Source organism: Zonotrichia leucophrys, chromosome 5 (genome assembly GCF_028769735.1).
Source record: "Zonotrichia leucophrys gambelii isolate GWCS_2022_RI chromosome 5, RI_Zleu_2.0, whole genome shotgun sequence".
Taxonomy (NCBI): domain Eukaryota; kingdom Metazoa; phylum Chordata; class Aves; order Passeriformes; family Passerellidae; genus Zonotrichia; species Zonotrichia leucophrys.
The window spans coordinates 29,702,215-29,727,224 of record NC_088175.1 but is presented as its reverse complement, the minus strand read 5'-3'; the positions used below and the strand labels follow the sequence as shown (position 1 = coordinate 29,727,224).

The 25,010-nt window shown below is 39.8% G+C and overlaps 1 protein-coding gene across 5 annotated transcripts in view; it reads right to left on the bottom strand.

The window, feature by feature from the left end:
- The window catches only part of SIPA1L1 (signal induced proliferation associated 1 like 1), a 201,033-nt gene extending 176,887 nt beyond the window's left edge, over window positions 1-24,146 (bottom strand). For 4 of the 5 annotated variants that reach the window (XM_064713734.1, XM_064713736.1, XM_064713733.1 and 1 more), the window contains exons 1-2: window positions 24,073-24,145; window positions 23,444-23,665 (exon numbers count right to left, since the gene is read on the bottom strand). The gene's annotated coding sequence lies outside the window, so the exon portion shown is untranslated. Of the gene's footprint in view, window positions 1-23,443; window positions 23,666-24,072 lie in introns of all 5 variants that reach the window. The other variant, XM_064713737.1, reaches the window with a different exon arrangement.
- Window positions 24,147-25,010: the final 864 nt, after the last annotated feature.

Here is a 25,010-nt window from a genome sequence, read left to right as displayed (position 1 = left end):
CTACCGTGCAGCAGCTTGGGTTTAAGGCAACATAATGCAACAGGTTAAAACTCCTTCAGAGCTCTCATGCCACTGCCACAACTACAAGGTGTGCCTTTGGCTCTTCTGGAGGTGTTCACCTCACTTTGCTCGCCTTACTTACTCGTCACTGTTCACCTCACTTTGCTCGCCCGTTCAAAGAAAAACATCCATCATCTCTTCACAACATGGTACGTAGTAAAGCACCCTGACTTCCACAAAGAGATGTTCAAGCATTTAGGATTTGCTGAAGAGACAATAAGCACACTATTTAATGCAATACTAAAGAATGCAATATTGAAGAAACCAAACCCTCACAGGATGAGAGCAACAAATTACCTACAGATTACTACTGCTCAATAAATATGAAGTGGGAGAAAAGCATCAGCAGTAAGCTTTTTTAAATGGTGACCCAGTAATTGGAAAAGAAGGGAAGAGGATGATGCACTCAACCTTCCACAAGGATGTACACTTACACTTATAAATATGGATTAAACTGACAGCTTGTAAGGCTAAGAAGTTTGATATCCAGTCAGAACAATCTCATCTCAAAGTCACTGTGGATAGCCACAGAAGGTTTGGACAATAAATGGCTGACTATGAAATAAAATGTTATATTAAATCCATTGCCGATAAATGTAACAGAAGGGAAAAATAACCTCAAGTGGTAACAACTGAAATAGTTTAAAAGAGAAAATAAAACAAAAATCATTGTCCTATACAACCTACCATACATTGCTCAAAAAGATAGAGGGACCAGAGTAAAGGGACAAACAAACATAGCTTGTCTTCCATACAAAAATTACAGATAATTATGTCCTTGGAGGCATTAAAAAGAGCTAAAATCAGCAACATAAAGCAGGAAATAGTTATCCATTTTATACAAGGATTGGCAAAATATCAGTAAGATAACCAGACTTTAGAAATTCAAGAGCAATCTTCTTCCCTACAATATATAATTGTTACCACAGGACAACATCAAAATCAGAATTACAGTTTGATTGTGAATCCACAGAAGATCAGGCACTTTTTAACATAACACCCTAAATCTGTCACCTCTAATGCTGGCAGGTGTTAAGCCAGTATAACACTGTAAAAAGGGCTTGTAGCATCTTATATATGGCTAGTAATAACCTCTTACAATTTTCCTCTAATATTATTTGAAAAAAATTGAAAGGGAGGGGTGTGCTACATACACCTTGCAGTGTTTAAGGTTTAGATTTACATCCTCAAAACTGATACATGTAAAACAGTATTCATTAATATGTATCTAAGTCACTCTCAAAAGATGAAAAGAACTGTTGTTCTCTCCTTTCTCAGTAGGAAAATGCAGCATTTCCTGAATATCATGTCAACCTAAAGTCTTCTAGACACCATTTGGAACACAGGAGAAGGGAGAACGTCACAAGGGTCACAGATGAGTCATTTGAAACTACAGACTAGCAAAGTTAAACAAACTGCTTCATTAAGGAGCTCTAAAAAACCTGAAATAAATCCCACGCATTCCTGTATCATCAGAAGATTCATACTAGGTGGAAATAAGCATATAATTGGAAGAAAAAAAAAAGCAGCTTTTAAAATAAAGCCTGTGATAACAAGAAGTTACAAGGGTTTTTTTAATGCACTTCAAAGCTCCTATTCAATCTTTGAAAACACCTCTTATTTGTAAGCACATAATGTAAGATTACGCAATTGCATTATGGCAGTCCCAAAATATTATGTGCTGAAAACACCAAAGCATTTACAGGCAATGCTTGCCAAACAGTCATTCCATCAAAACCACGACTCAACCACTACTTGAGCTAAACTTGTTTGAACCAAATAGAAATATAGATGTAAAGTAAGTTCATACTAAATTGCAACACAAATTCCAGGAAAACAAAAATAACACACCTGTTGGAATACATGCACAGAAGGAATCTGCCATGCAGAGACCTGCCAGACACAGATTTGAAAGAGGAGATGGGGGCAAAAAAAAAAAACAGTTCCCAAACTATGTTTCATAACAGGAACATACAGAAAATCCATAAATTCCTCAGATCACTGACATGGTATAGGTGAGAACTGCACTGAGAAATGAAAGGAGTGACACAATCCCAATAGAAGGGAAAAAAAAACCCCAGAAACCAAGGATACCAAGGGGTCTGTCACCTATAGATTTCAAGTACAGTTTAAAACATAACTAGATTATTCTCATCCAACAGCTGTGCAGTGTGTTGTGAAAGAGACTTTGTCTCATCCCAGTTTCTAGTGTCCAAAACAACCAACAAGAGTCTCAATTAACATCCTCATTGCAGAAGGATATAAAATCAAAAGAAATACAGAAGAATTGTTGTGGCTGTGAATTCTCTCAGAATGAGACAGCAGCTGTACTCTACTCACAAAGTTGCATTTGTTACAACCTGTGTTCTTCTCCTTCTCTTACAGATAAAAGTTATACCAGCTCTTTAAAAATGTATTTCCTAGCATTGCTGGCCTTCAGAGAAGGCAATGTACAAGCACCCGGAAACACCAGAAGTTACAATACTGACTTTTAGGATGTGACTTCATGAGCAAATTTTTGGTGCAGCTAATTGTCCCTCTCATGTCTTCTCAATTTTAGGTATGAGGTGGAAGAGGACTGAGACAGCAACATGACCCCATGCCCTGTGCAGCACTGACATTACATGGGAGGGGGCCCCAGAAGCAAAATCTAGCAGTAAGAGAGGCCAGTCATAATGCAGCTCCAGGTGCAAGTCTGACACATAAGGCATCCTAGCTCTTCATTAAGTATATTAGGTTGTATTGCAGGTTCTTTCCCTGGGCTGTCAAACAAAATTTTTAATGACATCTCTCAATATCAGAACTTCAAAGGAGATTGAAGAAATCCTGCACACACACCCCACTCTACCACCTCCACTTAAGCACATTTCAGCTTTTGGTGCTTTTATAAACTAAGAGTTTTCAAATTAAAAATTAAAAAAAAAAAAGGCACGAAAACCAGTGCAACCAAAGTTCCCCACTCTACTCTGTCTTAACCACACAGGTCTCCTGCGGGCATGTAAGAACAGCTCACTAACATTCAGGAGAGAGGGTCACTTGGCACACCATAGGTTAGCAAGTGCTCTCTCTGCATAATTTAGCTTAGGCAGCAATCATGTAAGAAACTTTGAAAATTCACAAAATACCCTTCAATCACAAACAGTCAAAGACAGAGTCTAAACCATTCTCGGGAAAAATAACTGAACTCCTTGCACTGAAGAGCCTTCCTAAGTACTCCTCAAAAGACAACACTAACAAAGGTTATTAACATCTTCAGTAATTTTCTGGCCTGCAAGGAACAAACAGGACCTCAACTACTGTTAGCTTATCTGTAACACTACAGTATGTTTAAACCACCTTTGCTCTTTCCTCATCTGCCTTTAAGAAATACGAGAAGAAAAAAAAAAAAAAAATCTACCTGCACACAGGTAACCTCCCCTTGTTCCACTCATCTCAAGCTCAGACACTCTTCACATTTAAAAAGAAAACTTGAGCCAAATGCACATTAGCATTGCACTGCAGAAATCACATTTTCTTTGGCAGAAATACAAGAGCTTCAAAGTATAAAGTTGCTGTACAAAGTAAATTTTGCCACAGGATGATTTTTTCTGTCCATCAAAATTTCTTTAAATTCCTACAATGTTTTTTTGAAAAAATCATTCTATTTCCATTAACAATTAGAACAAAAGGTCAGAAAATGTTACAATGAATAGTCAAGCTCTGCAGCTAAGGAATTTATCTGGATTTTTCTGTGTAATTTCTCTTACAGTTTAACTACACACTGTGAAACAGACCTTCAAAAGAAACCAAAGGTTTCTTTCTCAGCCCACTTCCGTTCTATCTTCTTCACAATGTGAGCTTTCTACTGCATGTCAAAAATTATCAGGCAAAACGTTAATATCTGACAAGAAAAAAGTTATTTAAATTCAAATAAAATACATTTTAAAATATTTCAAACCTAAAGCAACTCCCTGAAGTTATTCATGAGTAACAGTCATGACCTCAGTATATTAAACCTCATTTAAAAACTGCTTCCTCCAAGCTCCACTGTCAACACGGCACTTGAGTTCTTTTGTTACATTTCAGAATAAACAGGTGTCAAAACTTCACTTCCTTTCCCTCAGTGTTCTGCCACCATATCTTGGTATTGTGGAAAGCACTTCATGTATGTAATTTTCCAGGTGTAACTACCCCAAATGATGGTATTTTGCCTTATAATGAAACAGAGACACTGAATTTGACTGCTGTCTTTATCCTTCATAATTTCCTGGGTTTTCCACTTATGTAGCGGGAAGTGGCATGTTCTGCATTACAGTAGCCAGATACTCAAGACTTTTATGCAAGATAAGGGAATTCTCACCCTACTCATCAATTCTTTTCAATAGCTGTTCTAAAAAAGGTTTACAAAAATCTTCAGATTTTTATTCCTATCAGAACCAAACTGTTAAGTCCAAAGAATAGTCTTCATCTAAAATATATCAAAAGTTGATCTGCTTTAATGGTAACAGCATCATGACAGACATACACACACCAAAAAAATCCCCTTTCCCCCAAAATAAGCATTCTAAATTCATTCTCTTCTTTTGTAAAAACCTTACCAAGCAAAATTTTAGTTACAGTCGCAGCCATATAAGCAATTCACAGAGCAAACTGATAAACTGAGCAGGACTACACGGCAAGTTCAATTATGGATGCACCATATGCCTCCATCATCCTTTAGGTACACAAGAGAATCAATCTGTGCAATTTGTTCAAAACACAAAAAGCCCTTTTGGCAAGATCACCCTTCAGCTGAACCAACAGTCTGAACCCTTGCCTGCTGTGAACATCACTCATTCCACACAGCAGCAGCAGCAGCACCTTAAACAAGCACAGGAGTTACATGGCTCTGCTACAGAACAGAGCCATGAAAATGGCAGGGGAATTTGCCAGATCCCTATGTTTTTTAGAAGAAATAACCATGGGTTTCTTTTGGTGGAGATATTTTTTTCCTAATTAACCTTCCTCTGATGCTTAAGGTGACCTTTACCAACATCTCTCAGCAGGGTATAACAGTAGGCCTGGATGTAGAGAGTTGCTTCCAAGTTTTGTAACTCAGTTCTCAATTTACCTCTTACTTTACACACAGCCAGAGCTGCAAATCAGTAAACTCTAAAAATGAAATGTTTACATCCCAGCAAACATATACATCAAGAAAATTCTTACCTACACCTTCACTGAAAGCCATTATCACAATAAGGAACAAAACCCAAAAACACTAATAACATTTGTTATTAGCTTCAATATAAAAATACATAAATCTGAGTATACCTTCTTTTTGTAGGCTCTAGTCAAGGGTTATCTTTCAGGAGACATGGTGACCAGTAGAGTCACACTAAAAAGCAGCATCCAAATAAGCACCATTTTTTCCTAGTAAAGAATCTCAACCAGAATATAACGTGGTAGAGGTTCAGCAACACTGCATCTCTCCTGCCTCTTCCAGTGGTCATTAGCCAGTTGTTCAGCTAATTACTGTTTGATCCACTACTCAGTGTTGTTGCAATTATGCAAAGTGGAGCTTAGCTTTTAAGAACAATCTCCATTTTATCTACTAAAACACATGAAAACAAAGACTAATCAAGCAAGTACTTTATCCTATATTATCCCACCAGTGAAAAGGAAAGGCTTCTCCAAAAGATGAAGCTCATTAATTAAAGCAACTTTTATACAACTTTTCAAAAGCATCAGCTGGGGAGAAAAACAATCAACAAAAAATTAAAAATCAGCAATGCTGACTACCTGCCCACTGAGCATTCAGTTGCCTTTGCAGAAAAGTTTTAATGCCCCACCAGTGCCTCCCACTCCTCAATGCTACACAAATTCCTCTACTCCTGCCAGCTTTTTGGGAAAGAGTGGTGTCTTAAGAGGCTTTTTTAAAGGCATGGAAATCAAAAACTAAAACATATTTATAGGTACTAGGTTATTTCTTTGATTTCACCAGTTGGTACAGGAACTAATAAAAAAATCAGGACTGCATTCACCTTGGCCACAGCTGCTTTAAAGCAGGTTCACCTTCCATAATTAAACTGACATTTGGTATATACTGAAAGCCAAGTACAACCAACAAGGTCTTCAGAGTCAAACTTCTCAGCAAAAGCAAAAATGAGGCACTAATTCTTAAATTTCAGTCAAGACATATTCTAAATGTTTATCTGGTATAGATCACTGTCCTAGAAGAAAACTACGACAGAAAGCAGCTTTAGATAATTCCCCCTCCAGGGAAGCCTCCATCTCCAACTAAAGACTGCCTTAGGCTACAAATCAAAATTTCCAGCCACATTTCTGCCACTGAAAAATACTTTATAATGGACAGGAAAAGGCTTAATAATGCACATTATGGGAAAGAAAGAAAAAATAATTCAAGTTTACTATACCCCAATTTTCTTCACCATATCCATTCCACAAGTAATTCCACATTCAGAACAGTTCAAACATAAAGGCAACTCAAGTCTGAAGTAACAGTAATTTTATTTCTCTTCCTTTTATTTTCATTCCCAATTTCTCAGCATTTCTATTTCAAGATTTGTGTTTCCAGGACACCAGACAGACTTTCACCCAGCAACAATAACATCTCTATAGCTGCCCTACAGTAATCCCCCTGCAAGCCACCTCTATTTCACTCAAGGCAGAGACTACCCACCCTAAAATACAGCCCTGCTTTCTCCTAAACTATTTGTGAATTACATATACATACCAGAAGTTAAGCTCCTACAAGTCTAGAAAGGTTTAGCTGGCCTACATCTACTATAAATAATATTTCAACAGTAAGGTTGAAGAAGTTGATAACCATGAACACTGTGGATTTTTTTACATGTTGTTCTACAAAGAACAAGCTGAAGTTTAGAAAACCCACGCCTATGACAACAGAAAGTGAGCTGCAGGTACATTATGAAACAAGGTCATCCTGTACAAGTGATGAAAAATATTAAACTTTCCTCAGGAAAATAAAACTCAAACTTCAAAAACTTCAGTTAGCTGAATCTCCATGCGACAATCCACATAATTTCATGGCAGATTAAATGAATCATTTAAATAATCCAAGAAGCACAAAGCCATTCAAATAGGCACTGTTTACATTTTTATCTCATCTGTGTCCACTGATCAAATTAACAGAAAAAAGTAACACTGGCAAGATAACAAGAGTGTCTCAATTAGATTAATTATGCCTGATAAATCTTTTCCCATGAGGTGTAAGGCAAGACAGCTGTGACAAGCACGGGCTGCAAACTGATTTGTCCTTACGTCTTGAAACACTATGTGCTATCTTATAAATGAAGCAAGTGATCCTATCTGCTGAGAGCCCATGGCACAAGAGCTGTATTTGCCGGAAAATAAATGTTGTGCAGGTCCCAGCAAGTTTTAGTTAGTCTTCAGCAAAAATCAAAGTTATATGACTAAAAGTATTACCATAGGAGAGGTGTGAACCTAAACCAAGAATCCAGTCTGAGGATGACCTGGACCCTGCACCAAGAGAGCTCTATGACAGCTTGCTTCTGCTCTGGCATTACCATGCAGCCTGCTAGACATCACAAGCAATATGATGAAAGATACAAGTAGCAAGGGCAAAACATCTTTTTTCACTGGTCCATGTAAAAGACTGATTTGCATTTGGACAAAAATATCATTACTGTCTGTTCTCTGTTCCCTGCCACTACTTCATTTCCCTACTCACTGTTACTGAGAATGCCCACTTACACATTTGTCCCATAAGCATTTATTCTGGCATGACTATTACTGACTTCAACACATTAAAATATGGTGCAAAGTGCATCTCTGCATGCAGATCAAGCAAACAGTAATTTATAAACTGGAAGCTGACACCAAAAATAAAAAAGGCAGAAAACTACTTTTTCACTCAAAGTCAGACAACCACCACAGTTTGCTTGATGCCTAGCTTTAAGAAATGCAATATAACATGCCACACAAGGCAAAATGCATCAGAAGGATATCTAAAATGATGTGCAACTTCTACCAGTTCAATTTAGACAGAAAAAAGCTTAAAAGAGCAGAGAAACAGATTGATTAGATCTGCAGCTGCATGAAACAAGCTGGCTATAAACTAGTTTACTTCGAACTAAACAATGCTAAAAACCCTTTCTGAGAACAGCAATATAGTAAAACATTATTCAAGCTAAGACTCCACATCCACCTAGGAGTAAAAATAGACATTTCTGAAAATGTACTATCTCAGCTGCTGTAGATAAGAGCAAGTTAAAAATATCTGCCCTGAAGTGCTTGATGGTGCCCTGTCTAAACCCAGAAGTGACACTGACTTTTACTCAGCACTAGTGAGATCCCAGCTAAAGGAACATGCCTAGTTTTAGCCTGCTCAGTGTAACAAAGATGGACTAAAGAAAATTCAGCAGACACCACCAAGCCATTAGGGGTTCTAAAGTGCACAAGGAACAAGGACAGGCTGAATTACCTGCACTTGCTACTCTGGAGAAGGCTTGAGGGAACATCTTGCTTTCTGCACCTACATAAGGGGAGTTTTACAGAAAAGACTAAGCTAAAGTCACTATCACTGTAAGTTTCTGAAATTCAATAATCAAGGCCAGGAAAGACTCCTCCATTGCAGAACGTGTAAGAAAACAATTTTGTGGCACATGAAACACTAAAATAAATATCCCTTCCTCAACATTTTTGTTGATAAACACCACTATTGGGGAGGGAAAAAATTTTTAAAATAGAAACACTTAAATTGAATCTCTATTAAAATAATAAGAAAATTTAAAAACCTGCCGTAGTTCAAAATAAAAATAAATCACTTTAGGCCTTGCCCTTAACAAATATTTTGCCAAAAACCACCCCAACATTATCACAGTTGAATCTCTTCACCCTGCACTTCTGGACACCATAGATTCAGACATATTCCACAGCACCCGAGACACTATTTATGAACTTCAGCATCTCCTATTCTGCAGAAATCTGACCCCAGATCCTATGCTAATTTTTTTTAGTTTTTAAAAAATATACTTAGCCACAAGGCTAGAAGAGTATGCTTTCCCCTTCTGCAAAAGAAAGGTCAAAAGACTTAAGAAGAGCCCAATTCATGTCTTGAAACAAAAACAGCAGCTCGTAACAAAATCAGGTCAAATACTGAGAACTTGGAACATGTAAATGTCTTCAGAAGGAGATTCAACTTCCAGGCAATGTCTAATAAGAGAGATCCAAACAGAACATTTATGATCCCATTAAAATCTTTTCCTCTAAAGGCTCCTTCTTTTCTTTAGCATTCTCCAGATAAAAGGATTTACCGTCTCATATCTATCAAAAAGATTAAAGAGAATTCAAGAAAGAATCTGCTTCACTAAGACTGAATTATTTTTTCTCTTTTACAAAATTAGAGATAGGCTTTGGGTTTGGCATAACTCTAAGAATGGATGCTGACTAAAAAGATAAATACAATGACGATCAGTTTACCATGTCTGAAAGCATCCATTCATAACTTCAGACAACAGTAGTTGCACAATGCATGCAAAGACCAACCCTTCTATAACCATTCAAACGCTGCATAAAACCGGTTACTTGCTAGGCACAAAAAAAGTTGAAAAGTACACTTTCTCAAATATTTGTAGAGATCAAGTTGTCAGGAAGTTACAGGAGATGAAATACTGGTTTCACAAGCATTTACAGCAAATCTCTGCACTAACACATCACCAAACATTATAAATTTGATCCAAATGAGATTCAGGCACATGCTCAAATTTTATCAGGCATCGCAGAACATGACACCAAACTGGTATCAATGGTAGGGAAAAGCATTAGATCTAATTCAGTATAAAATCATAGTGGTCTAAATAATGAATGTGTAACACAAATAAGTCATGCTGCTACCAGGTAAGTATTTTGATTTTATTAAAGCAAACAGACTGATTTAAGAGACTGATACTTTACATATGACCACTGTACTTTTGACCCAGTACTGGGAGTTCTAAAGTCCCGTTTGTGGCATCACTGAACCAGTGTTCTAACTTAATAACCTAAAGTTTGGATATACATTATTACATACTCTTCACACCAACTCCCATGGCTTTGTGTGCTAGTGCTCTTTTCTCCTTTTACTAAGATGGAACTTAAATGCATTTTGTGTTGCAGCACTTCTTCAGCCTAGTGTTGATTGATGCTGAATGCCTGAATAAGGGTCAGCCTGACAGATACTATCATCTAAATTGAAAAATCATCACAGCAGCCCCAAAAAGAAGTAATCTTAGAAGATCTGTGAACCACTATCATCTAGTATTAGGCCATGCCAATAGTCAGCGCAGGTGAAGAAACCAAGCATTCTCCTCAGGTCTAGAAGGAAAGAGGGATCAAAGGGCTCTAATCTCAGGAATAATGGAATGGAAGCAAGAGCTCACTGAGCCCAGCCTGCACATTGCACAGCAGCTGCTGAGATCCCAGGGGCAGAAAGAGGAGTCTGGCCCTGCTACTGCTACCCACAGCACCACTGCCACAGCAACCAAGTCAACATGCAGCTTATTCAAAGACTTCCCCTTCTGAGATGGATACAAACACTCAGTTGTGCATCTCTACAACAGGAGAAATCTCAAACTGCAACCTATCTTCTAGTCAATCTTGAGTGCAAAAATAAGTCATGACAGAACTCTGCTTTACCTGCAGCCTTACTGTCCAACAATCAACAGCATTACAACTGCATAAGATTCTAACTTTGTAAGTCAGCATGTCCTTTGCAGATCCTCCTGTCTCACACCACCTGTCCAGCGAGATCCAAAACAATTAGCCTCTGCATCCCCTGCCTAGGTACAGAATGAACCTGCTTAACTTCTCAAATAGAACAAAAAAAAATTGAAGGAAAAAAATGTTTACGCTTTGGTCAAACAAGAGCAAGACAAGAGCAACCATCTTTCACACTCACCCCACCACCTCCTTTCAACTAAGACATACAGGCATTTGCCAGTAAGCACAGGCAGTCAGAAAGAAGCCAAAAGAGTCTCTTAAGAGTGAATTTGGAGGGCAGGATCCCATTTGTGTTCATCCTCCTCTGACATTCACAGAATTTTGCAGGTTGATCCTTAAAACACATACATCTCTGTAGCACAATGAAAAGATTCTTCTTGAGGAAAGGTAAAAAAAGCTAGAAAAAGTTAGAAAAAGCTTTTGCTAAGCAGTATTTCAATTTTCAACGGTAACACTGTGGGGGGGAAGTAGAGGGGCGTGGTATTTCAAAATTCTCCAGGGGGAAAAAGTCATTTCCTGATACAAAGTGATTTCATTTACAAAAAAACCCACAAAAGCTGCTCACACAGCAGTAGCACTAACCATACTGGAGGGAAAGAAAGAAAGATCTCATTAGACATCTAGCTACAGAAACCACTGAGCAACCTAAACACAGATACCACTACAGGCTCCCACCACATTTTATCTTCTGCATGTTTTCCAGAAAGAAGACTGGACAGAAATCTATACAGAACAAGCAATTACATGAACTAACAAGGTCTTGGTACCTTCAAATCTCTCTCATATTTGATATATAAAAACACATACACTTCAGCTGAAATTCCTCCCATGAAATTGTATTCATCACACAGCTTCTCTGGCAGCTTAGAACATCCTGTGTGCTACAGCTCTCACCACTGCTGGGACTCAATCTCACCCACTCATTAGTCTGTCTTTACAAGACCTTTGGACACTTTAAGACCTCATAAGGGAATAAACCAAAGCCCAGCAAATCCAAAATATTTAGGAAGTTGGGGAGAAGAAAGAAGTGTTTAGGAAAAAAGCAAAGTGGAAGGAACACAGAGCATGACCACCCCAGCTGGTTTCCATAGCAAACCAAGAACTCTGAGAGCAACCTTGCCTCAAACCTGTTACAGGAAATGCAGAACACAACTGCAACCTCAGCAGTGACTGCCATGCAGCACAGATACCTGAGCTAGTGCTGAGCTGAACAACACTACCCATGCACTTGCTAGAACTAGAGGAAAGCTAAAATGACAAGTGACAATGCAAGGCGTGTTGGTTGACTCTCACAGGGTGCAGTGTCAACAAAGACACTCTCTGAAGTACAGCCAGGCAGTACTTCACATGTAACTTTTGAACACAATTTTTTCTGGAGATATCTTGAGAGCCTACACCAGATAGTAATCCAGATTTACAGGAATGCTTTAAAATACATTTTAATGGCCTTAGATTTGACAGTTTCTAAGCATTGCACGCATTTTGTTTGATTCCTCTTGCAGTTTTATGCACCTTCTCATTCTCTATTGCTACAGGTCAAGATGCAGAAGAGCTCACTAAAACAGGGATATCTAGGAGGCAATTAAAATCCAAGGCAAACTATTTCAGTATTACTCTAATTTGCAGCATGCCAGGTACTATGCTTGTACCACTGATCTTCTGACCTTTGAACTAAAACTGCTGGACTAATGGCAGAACCAGAAAGGCGACATTAGCCCAACACTTCCTCTTCCTAGGCTTGAAGAGGAAGGCTCACATGCAGTGCTACACTCCTGCCATTAAATGCTATACACATGCAGCTACAAGCTCAGCAGAGCATTACACTGTGCCATGTAGGCACTGAGAGCTACAGCTATAATAATAAATAAAATAAATCCAGGGCACAGGTCTGAGCATCAATCCATAACTAACACGGTTTTGTTCAAGCTTACTGAGGGGCCAGGGATGCTCCCAGCAAATAGCAGGAGTTTGAGCTGAGCAGAGCCACTCTTGGGAGCAAAAACCAGGCTGCAGACAAGTGCAGATGTAGTCCCTGCCTTCCTTTGAGCTGGCTCAAGTCTCCAGCACAGCTTTACACTAGTTATATATAAATTTATCCATAGTAGGATGAAATCTAAAGCCCAAGGCAGCTTCTGCTCTGAACACTACTAGAGGTTTCCCATGTGTGTTAAAACACCTTGCTCAAGGGCACCTGCATTTCCTTACTTCACAAAGTCAGTGAGGTAAACTAATGAAGGAATACAAGGCACTGACATTACAGTAATGTCACATCAAAATGCAATCTCATTAGTATCTCTCATTATAAATAGAGTGCACGCAATGCAGAGCAGCAGCACATTAGTTATCTAGATGACTCTGTATTTTGCCTAAGATGTCCAATTAGGTTTTTGGCCTCTTCCAGTCCATGCAAGCACAGACACAAGTACAAAATACTTATGTATTGTCAATATTGTAATTATACTCCTTGATTCATTTCCCCTTTATTATAAATCAAGACAAGTAGAATAATCTAAAACTAAGTGAGGAGGAGGAGTGAGATATAAAGAAATTAAATTTCATCCCAGAAGTAACTGCTGCTGCCACTAGTACAAACCATTTACAAAGCCTTCCCCACAAAAATCCCTTCTTTCCTAGATGCAAAAAAGGAGCAGATCAGATGATATTAACTTTACCAGAAGCAACAGCTTCTTCCTCACATGTAATCACGAGACTGGACAAATCACTTGTGCTCACCAGACAAGCAAAGGCCCTGATAAGAGAGTATGCTCAAAGTTGTATATTGCTGTTAAACCAGCCCTTCCCCTTGCAGACAAGTCTCTGACTGTCCAGTGTCTGATGACCTATTCCCAAGGGACAGCTGCACCTGTAAGCCGTTCTCAATTACGTTTCTCGTGGGGCAGAGTCAAGCAACTTTTTGGTACAACCATTCAGTGAGATAATGACAATAGCTTAATTTCAGAAGTAGTTTCATTAACACTGCATATGTTCATCTTATTGACATTCAGCACTAATTAACATCATTATAAACTGAACAGCAGCGGCACTTCAATAGCATCCTGAGTCTGGCTGAAAATTTTGAGCACAGGGATAATAAAACACACTGACTTGCAACCCAGGGTGCCAGTATCTAACCTGCTTGAAGCTGCAATGTATTTCAAGAGCTTTTGGCATCTCAGCTGAGTACCAAGGTGATAACAAAGAGAGGTGACAGCAAACAAGATATCTACTGCTATTAACATTTTTAAACCAACAGAACAGTCACTCAGCACTAACACTGGATTCAAAACAAAAAAACACCACCACCTTCAGAAAGAATTTTTCTACCTGGCAAAAAACCTTGAACATCTAACACAAAGAGGTCTTTGCACCTCCATCAGCAACAGGAAAATACTGTAATGCAGAAACCAACCACTACTTAGGGGTATTTTGCATTATACTACATATACCATTATTTCATTTTCAAAAGTACTATTAAACACTAACAATAAATTACTTGCAAGCACATGACACCCACATACTGCTGCAGAGTTTTTATTGAAACCTGTAAAATGCCACTGAAATAGACAGCACCATTTCACAAGTCTTCTTCTTTCCCCATGTAAAAATGTGAACTTGAAAAACCACGTAAGATGGTACAATGTCTACACAATCCTCATGTAATTTCTCTGTTACAAGGAATAAAGTTCTAATTTCTAGCTACGTTTCAAAAAAGCATTAATTTAGTTCTGTTTTCTGACAACACCTGGAAAAATAAGCTAAGCATTCTGGAGGAAAGCAGGATTCACATTCAAAATAGTCAGAATTTTAAGCATTAAGCTTCATTTTTATCGAGTTGTGCTGATTCTTCTCCCACCTCCCTTCAAACATATCTTTAACTCTTCTCTCACTTTTAAAGCTAGAAAATGAGACATCTCTGGACCCTTCTTTTATAAACTGTAACACTTAGGAAGAGGAGAGAAGAAGGGAGAGGCAGAAACAGATTATATGATTCTCTTGTTCATATAGTTTTAGCTACAATATTTAAACACACATCAAAAAACTGCTTTCATCAGTACTGTTCTCTACCAAAAACCATTACCCATGCTAACTCTGGATGCTTCTGGATTGCTTTTATCCTCTACAGCACCCCTGGTGTTCACAACACTACCTTCCAATATGTTCCAAACATGTAAGTGATCAAAACATTACTTGATTTTACATCTGTCCACTAGATCTTCTACAATTACTTCACGTTTGGCTCTTGTTAAATCTAATTACTTCTTCCTATTACTCGTAACTGGAAGATTAAATGAGGATTTTATCTAAGAATTCCTACAACTGTTCCTTAATTTTAGTACTTGTATCAGTTCATGAGGTCTGTCTATTTAGCCCTAAGTCCCTTAAGGCCATGCTTCAGTAACACAAAGACAGCTGTCACCTAAAGTTAGACTGCACCATAGTTGGGAATATTTGATCACTACTATCAATTGCTTTGTGGTGTTTTTTTTTTTTAAGCAAAGTGCAGGTTTACAAAAAATAAGGAACAGTTAAGCTCTATTCCCTCACCCAGTACTTCAGTCATTTTTTGTCTCTGGGCACTCTGTGCTTCTACAAGAGGCAATGTTTACCTTTCCTATAATTATTTTTCACATAGCCAGCTCCACACAATTGCAATTAAATGAATTAAAATAACTGCTCCCCCCAACCCCTATTTTCAGAACTGATGCATTCTATGTCTCAGTTAAAAAGCACATTCACAATATGTGCCCTCTTGCCCTTGGCAGGCATAAAGCTGTTGGCAGTCTGAGGCAAGTCATTACACTCAACCTGCACAGACAAAAAGATACATTAACAACACAAGAATGGAAAACCTCAATTCAGTTGCTCAGGTATGTAAAGTACCAATTTATATACTAAAAAAATATTTAATGATGTCAGCAATCAGTAGATAATGACTAAATTCTGTTAAAACAACGATGAGCGCTCTTCGCAACATTTAATAACTGCTTATTATCACACCTTTGTTTTACAGGAGACGTGCTTTAAATTACCAACAAATTTAAAAGTCTTTACTGCATCAACACTACATATACATGTGATTAAATCTAGAACACAGAGTACATGATTGCATGTTCACTCCCAACCCCAAAACTGTTGTCTGGAGACAGAATAATCTGTCCCTATTCTGAAATGTTATCTAGCATATTAATAAACCTTGAATTTCCAGCTAAAAATAAAAGTACAACAGTACAGGATTAAAAAAAAGTCCTGATGATTTCATTTTAGCACATGATAAAAAAGCCTGTGAAGTTCTGCAGATATTCTGGCTTTACCTAGATAGGGAGGTAATTGTATAATAAGGCAAAAATTAACTTAAGGCTCTCAAACTATTCCACAGTGCACACAGTTCAAATAGTTGCAGGTAGTTCTCTACACCACCACAAACACTCATGTCACTGTACAGGCAAGCACTAAAAACACACAGATCTGATTTTTTTAAACGCCTTTTCAATTTGAAATGGATGGCATGTTTTCAGATGATACTAGCATTTTCCTCTTGTTTATATTAACAGAGGCATCCTAGCAAAGAATCTCCTACCAGCTCTGTATGGCAGTACAATAAACAGTACTAGATTTGGGAATTCCCAGAGCTATGCTGAGTACGAGTCAATGACTACACTGCAAGACAACGCAGAAGTCAGGGAGGGGGAGGAAGGTTAAACTAGAACTGACTTTCTGTCAATAGCTCCCTCTTCAAAGACTGCAAAACGAAGGCAAAAGAAGGGAAAGAGTCAAGGGGAAACAAAACATCCAAGGAAAGGATAAACTATGTTAACAGTTTTTACAGAATTATCTCCTTTTGTCCTCATTTCTAAATGTTTACTCCAGCAAAAACTGTGGGAAAGCATCGTGGTTCACTTTTCTTCCAGCTGCTGTATGATCAATACAATGCAGACTATTGAACTATTTTATTCTGATTCATATAACAAGCTGTTAAATACATTTGGAAAGTAGATTATCAGTGCCAGTATCACGTCATTCATGAAGATATATTTACTTTCAAGGCATGAAAATGCCATAACTTTCTTCTGCACAATTATGCAGTTCTTCAGCACAGACTGCAAGAACAAAATCCTATTTCAGCCCTTTACAATTTGAAAAGAAAAATACCCCTAGAAATTTCAACTGCATCCAGCAGAAGGAGGGAAAGCCCTCCAGGATTTATTTGTTGAGGTCTAGTAGTGTCTTCTATTTGATACATGCAAAAATATTCCAAAAATAGTATCAGACATTTTAGCTTTCATAATTTTTTAAAAATATAGATTGGTAATTCAGAAAGTGAGGAGAGAAGCCTTGTACACAAAAACCAAATGAGATCTTTAAACAGTTCCGAGATAAGAACTGTAATGACTTTTACATAGCACTAACATGTTTAAGCCCGCAGTCTCATCACCCATTGTCTTCTTTAATTTTGAAACATGCAGACAAAGTTATGTTACACTTCAGAAATGCAAAAAAGAAAAAACTTAAGTCTGATCACTGCCAGTTTCTTCAGCAAGAGCAAATGTGTGCTGTGGCCCTGCCAAAAGGCAAATGTTCAAGACGTGTATGTTTCTGCTTACATGAGTCTCTTGAGGAAAAATAAATAAATAAGTACGCACACAACCCACTGCCCCCCTTGCGTGCCCAGAGATAAAGGAAAGAGAGTTTCCTGTCCCAGGTTTGCAACCTGAGAGCCACCAGCAGTGCTGCTGCTGCTGCCCCTGCAAGAGACACAAAATGGGCTGGCCACCAAAGCAAAAGTGTTCCACATTATTTCAAAAAAGGAAAACCATCCTTATAGCAAGCTTTTTTTTTTTAAGCTGTACCTACAATAGCACTTCCACCAGCAGTGCCCCCTGAGGAGCCCTGCAGCCAGCACCAGCTAGCAGCCAGCAGAGTTTAACCCAGGAGTCCAACCTCCACTGGAGCAGGGCTGGCTGCCACAGTGCTTCCAGGGGCTCATGGCTTTGTCCTGTCAAGCTTTAAAAGTCTCCAATGATGGACATTCACCAGTCACTGGGGTGGTCTGTTAAATGCTTTGTCATCCTCAGAAAGATTTATTTTAATTTTTATAGGTTTTCTGGCATCCATAAACCGGAACTCTCCTGGAGGAAACTAAGCTAAAAATCCCTGCCCAGAAGTTCACCAAATGTGACCCAACCCTGAATGGTCACAGAGGTCCAAGCCAACAAACCACATCTGTGTAGGCAACATCCAATTCAGGAGACCAGACCAAATTCTGTCTGAAGTAAAATTGGCCAAATGCAAAAAGTTTTGATCTGGGAGACTATAGGTCCCCATCTTCAGCCAGAGACCTGTGTCTACTGTGCCAAATTATGTGCTATAGTAAGACCAAGTGACAAAACCATGCATATAAAACAGTAATTTTGAAATCAAATGAAAGTACTCTTTTAAACAGAAAGAAAGGGAAAAAAAATGTTTCAAACCAGGAAATAACCTCTCCCATAAACACCAATCAACACAGATCTGCTCCAAATACTTCCAGTGACAGTGTGAATTCATTTTGAGTGAGCAAGTAAGACTAGTACCTTATAAAAACAAAACTGCAACCATTTGAAAAAGTTCTAAGAACAATGTAAAAATTTTCTTGAGGCTAAGCTGTGGTGCTTAGTTGCTGGCTGGGGTTAAACCACAACAGTAACCTTTGGTCAAATATACAAATACATGTATTAAAAGTGTCTGTTAGTCTTCAGAAAGAGCTGTCTGTAGGACCGCCAACACAAAAACCCAAGATATGTACCAAAGCTGCTGATGTGAACAACTGGCATACAGAAAGCTCTGCCACCACAGCAGTCATTTTACAGATATTATCTGACACTCTTAAAAAAAGGTCTGTATTAATCCCATTTCACATCACATCAGCATACAATAAGCCTGTCGTTATTTATTCAAAAATCAAAAGACAATTTAGCTTACAGTGCTGTAAAATGCTTCATGACTCGAGAAACTCGGAGAACAGAGCCATGCTACAAAAGCAGCCCTTGGCACCTCCTGGAACCTCTCTATCCACTGCACAGAGAAGGCAGCAAGGCAGGCTACACAGCAAAGGAAGATGCTTGGGTATTTCCTCCACCCAAAAAAGTAAATATTAAAATCCATAAAATAATCCAGGCAAACACATTAAACATAAATAAGTTTCACAGGCATATCTAACAGGCAACTTTCCTCCAAGTTATATTCAACTTCTGATCCATACCTCTGAGCAGCCTGGAAGAAGAACTTGTTCCCCAATAATTTTGGTTAGTTGAGATTTTTTAATCCACTATAACATCACAAGTTAGGAAAAACACGATTGTTTTAGGGCTAACTCAAGAAGCTTTCACTAAATGAAAAGTCTGTGTTAAAGCACAAGTTCGAAGTTAACATCTCACAGCTGCAGTAATAAAGTAAAAACCAGTCTCTCTGAGGTTTATGTGAGTATTTTGAGGTACAAATCCTGTGACCTCAAAAGGTAAATAAACAACACAAAATTTAAACACCTCCAAAAGATATTTGAGCACTGAAGGTAAACCATAGGGATTAATGAAGAACAATCCAACTTTAAACCAACTATATAATACATGCCAGTAGCTTCTCCAAGTTTTGAAAACTTATAAAATAAAACTTGGTCATCAAAAATCATTCCACTAATCTCTGCAATCTACCTCAAGAAAGCATTCTTCCCATTCTACAGAGTCTACAACCAGAAGTAAAAGAATATTAAAACATCAACAAAAAATTCAAAGTGCCTCTCAGGCCTAGGCATGAACCACTAGTGCCAGTAACACCTCCTCCTTCTCTGTGATACACTTTCAGGAAAGTTTTCTACACAGCCATGCATTTTTCAGGAACTTGATTTCTCTTGAAAAGATGGATGTCTTGAGACACCCATCCACTATGCAGGGAACAAGAGCTATGACCACTGCACTGCAGCACCCAGCAGCAGCTGGAGGAATGGGAAGACACAGCTTTGCAGGACTCCACTCCACTTACAGACTCAGATCCTTGAAAGAACCATGACAAATACTTGGTTAGCAATCATACAATTCAACAGCTACCAAGATTATGAAGTGTTCTGTCTCTGCATTCAAAAGAAGTGCTCTTTAAAACATGCTTCCATAAAGAAAACAAAGACATGTAAATGCTCAGCCTCACTTAACATAAAAGACATGTGGCAGACTCTAAATCAAATAACTCACTCAGTAAACTGTGCCACAGAATCCAATATTAAAGAGACTGAGACAATGACATAATTTAGCTTTACATATGCACAAAATGGACATCTAAAACCATTTTATCTGCTGATTCATATTCAAAAACACAGTTACAGTCTCTGCAACAACTAACGGGTTTCCCAAAGTTCACAGTGCAAAACTACTATCAAAACTAACACCAAAACTGCTACAGACTGTGTTAGTCTTGTGCTGCCAGCTGCATAAGAATTTAAAATAAAAAATTATTGTCATTCAGCCTCACCAATGACCATAATCTGTAGGTTTACAATCGAGCTTTAAGTTCATCCTTGCTGGTAAGGCTGCACGCCCAAAAAACACTGATTGCCTTTCATTAGAGAATATCTCAAGTCTCATAGAGCCATCAAATCCCACTCTATAAACCTTCAGCTTGAGAGTCCTCATTCAAATACTGCACTCAACTCTTGTGAAATATGAAGCTTAAGATTATTTAAAAGCTGCAATTTAGGAGAGATATACTTGAAATCAAGTCACTGAAGTCAAATCTCCCTGGAAACATAAAAAACAGAACAATGTAACTTTTTTCACTCACAGAAAGATACTGAACATATGATTAATTTTCCATGCCAAACCAACAAAACCCTCACCTAACAGTTCTTAAAATTATGTATTTACACTGATAAAAAAATAACTGCCTTTACTATTGCTGTACTCCTGTCATAACTTATAAACAAGTTAAAGAAATGGCTTTCAGAATAAATGAATAAATCAAAAATCTAAAATACAGATAAAGAAGTAAACAGAGGAAATATATTAAAAAACAAGATAACTAAATAATGTCTTATTGACTTTTTAAATATTTAAATTAAGGAGCTGGGAAGAAATAAAAGGAATCTGCCTGAAGCCAAGAAAGCCACGGAAACAACAGATCAAAACTCTTTGCCAAACAACCAACACTCAGGGTCAATGAGAATAAATTTCAACCTCTGAACACATCAACATTAGGGAAACCAACTTGTGTGACTGAAATTTTGATGAAGGCAGAAGCTCTGCTTCCTTACCCCAGTAGGGCACCCTGGATTTCTAACCAGTAGTAGTAAGAACTCAATAGCTTGCAGCAAACCCCTTGCTGAAGGGATTAAACTACTGATATGGAGAAAACTGTTCCTTTTTCTTCTCTACAATAGACATGCTATAGGACAAAACAGAGGAACAGAAAAGAAATTCAACTGGGCCTCAACCCATTCTCTTACTAGCCTACCTCACATTTTCCCTACGTATTTCTAAAATGATCTTCATGACCCTACTGAAGTTTAAAATAACCAGTTGGAATAATCTGTTTTTAAGTTTTGTTCTCCTATTTTAGAAATAAAAAAATGCCTCCATAGTAGCAAAACTAATAGTTCTGAAATCGACATTTTAAAGGAGCTATTTGAGACAGATTTACAAAGCTGAGAAGACAATAAGAGCTACACAAGAATCAAAGTGCCAGCAGAATGCTATAAGCATGATAGAAAAAAAAGCACTCCTTGAAAAGCTGCAGAAGGGAGAAGAGGCCACATTTGAACATAGTTTTTAAAACAACAGCTACTCAAAAGTTAACACCAAACCTTAAAATAAAATTTCAGATAAACATGAGAAGGTGGGAGAAAACAGCTCTTCAAGCCTAGAGCCAACGATGCACAACAACAAAACCTTTTATTATATAAAAAATAGATCACGAATTGCATGTCCTCATACTAAGTCTTCACTCCTGGCTGCAGCTCCACCCTTTCACAGGTCTGTGTCAGTGCCTGCCTCTACACCTGCTAGCCTTTTTCATCAAGCAAATTTTTGCAGCCCTACAATAGTCAGAGCTGACATCCCATTTTGCTTCTGACTTCATGATCTAAGAGGTATTATGAACCACAACTGAGAGCTAAGTACGCCTATCCCAAACAGCAGTGATGAAACTAAGCATTTTATTAGCATCAGTAAAACCTTCTTAATGCAATGTTGAGCAACTAAGTGCACATCCTTTAATCAACTGGCCATAAATAAACACTTTAAATGGCAAAAAAATCTTCTGTCCCTAGCTTCCTATCAGCAAAATGAGACACAGCATACACACAAAACATTCAGTCAAGAAAATTCTCTTTTTAGCTTTACCTAAATAGAACCTATGGGGTTGTTTTTTTGAAATTGAGAAAAAAATTACTGTTAAGTTCCCACACTGTTTCTACATTAATAACTGGTATGGCATCTGATGGCCTAAGGCACAAAAGCCTTGACATTGAAACACAACTTAAGAGATCTCTGCGATTACAATTGCCACAAACTTCTACCTTAATGCTTTCACATGTCTCTCCCACCACTTCAGCTGAAGGGGAATGGAGTCTAGCCTAGCAATGCATTCCAAATAAATAGGAACCAAACTCTCCATCTGAGAGAACACCTTTACTTGCTACCCAGTTAGTACTTGCAGCAAAACCTCTCTTCCCTTTTACAAAACTGGTTCATGCCTTAATTTAAAGGAAACAAGCGCTTCATTCCCATAGTTAGAAAAATAAATAAAAACAATCAATCAAAATCCCATCATGAAAGGGCTGCTTTCTAAAGAAAACACCAATCTTCCTTCATCCATACAGATCTGGAACCTAATGAAACCCGACACCTTTACTCCGAAGACAAATTTGCATTGTATTATCAACTAGGGCTCCGTGCTCACAGATGCACTTCATTCAGCATGCAGTAACGGGATCATTAAAGCACCATCACTCAAATTTTTTAAAACGATTTTGCAGGTAAAATTTTTGAAACACGATTTGGAAAGCAATATTATCCAAAAAAAATGCCGCTGTTTTATTCTGTGGTTTAAAACGCGCCTCCTCAAACTAAAACATACAGATGTTGTGGCCAAGGTTATACAAGGAGATCTTCATTAAGTTGAGCTATTCCCATTTTGTGTCGCTGCTTTACCAGACATGAATGAGTGCATTCCTCATTACATGAGCTGAAGCTGCATCACAGATATCCAGTACAAACAACACAGTTATTTTTAAATATAGCATGAGAACGTTAACATCGGGACTTCATGCAATATAAAAGAGGGAACGAGCAAACAAACTCGACTTAGGAAGGTAATCCTTCACCTTCGTATCTACCTTTCCTTGCTTCTCCACCTCCTCCTTCCCCTTAAGATTCAGTTTAAGGCATTCCCTGTTTTCCCACTTTTCCAGGCTCCCAGTGAAGAAATCAACCATCCGCAAACATTTTGTTCCTCCACCCCGCCTCCTCGTGAGCAGAGCATTCAGAACACCCCCACTGGCACTGCCCCCACATCACCTAATTGTTATCATTACTGCGGTCTCAGCACCGGCTCGGAACAAAACCGGTCCCGCTACACCCTCGCTGGCTATAAAAAGTAAAGAAGGGGGAAAAAAAATAAAAGAGGTTTAAGTGCAACTTACGGGGGCGAACAAGAGGCAAGTTATCTAGCGAGCCGTGGGGGCGAGCGGCGTGTGCCGCTCGGGGCCGCGGGGGAGCGCGTCCCCCGCCGCAGGGCGCCCTCGGCGCGGCCGCCTCCGCACGGACGGGCAGCGCGGGAGCCGCCGCCTCGGAGCGCAGCGGGCCGGGCCGCCGCCGCTCACCGCCGCCTCCGGCCGCGCCGCTCCCGCTCGGGGCTGCCTTTCCTGCGGAGAAAAAAACACAAATCCGGAACCTAGCACCCGGCACGGCTCGCTGCAGGGGGACCCCCGCCGACCCGCCCCGGAGCTGCCGGCACGGCGGGCTCCCACCGCCCCGGGGGCGCTCGGGGCAGGCGCCCCCCGCTCAGCTCTGCGCGCTGCGGCGGGCGGCAGCTCAGAAGGCCACTTTCACCCCGAGCCCGCTGCCCTCGCCCCCGTTAACCCTGTCGGGCAGGGGGCCGCGCAGCCCCAGGGCTGGGGGCCGCTACCCTTCCCCCGCACGCGCACCCACCCACCCACCGCACACCCCTTCGGCCAGCGGCACGGCGGCTCCCCACGGCAGGCTCCGCGGCGGGAAGGAGGGGGCGCGGCGCGCAGCCCGCCTCGGCTCGACGCTCGCGCTCGCAACTCACCCAACAAAGTTGCTGCTGCGGCTGCCGGCGGCTCCGCTCCGCTCGCTGGGCTGGGCTGAGCACGGCGCTCCCCGCCCGCGCAGCCCGGGATGAGCTCACCCCGCGCCCGCCCCGCCGCGCTCCGCCCGCTGCCGCTCTCGCGAGAGGGGCCGCCCGCAGCCCGCCCGCGCTCCGGCGGCGTTCCCATGGCAACAGCCAAGCGCCGGGCCCTGCGGGCGGCTCGGGCCCGCGCCGAGCTCCCTGCATTTTGATTGACTTCTTAACATTTTGATATTTACATCACTTCCCAGCCTCCTGGAGACCTATAGGGAGAAGGTTACTGTAGTCGCTAACACAAGGTCAAAACCTGCCGGTACCATACGGATAGTATATCCCGAGCTCTTTTGCTACCACTCAAATTAAAATGAATTCTCCCTAAGATATCCATCACAGATAACAAATTAAAAATGTGGGAAGGCACATCTGAAAAATAGCATATGTAAACATCAGCCCTTGTGCTACAGGAATGCTGCCCTGTTTTCAAATGGCGAGAATTCTGAAAACAAGCTGCAGGTAACACATTCTGGATACTCTGCTAATGGTTGTTAACGTTCTGCCAAGCCAAGGACAGTAACAATCTCAGTCAAACCACTTTAAGTGAAGCTTTCCATGAAATTAGGACACTGTGATTTGGACTGGCGACGTTCCAGCAGTGTGCAGCATGGTGATAGCTAAAGCAACCGAGCTGTGGTGAGCAGCTGCTCTGGCGCAGAGATGCTCGCCTCACACCCCATTCACTTTCCAGGAATGTCCTGAAAGACCAACAAAACTTACATATGGATCCATGTGGCTTGATGCCTTCTGAAGGGGCTCCTAACGGATCTTCAGGACTGATGTTTAAATATCACAGTGTTTGGTACTGTAAAAATATCTGGATTTCTAGAGAGCAATCACTCTTT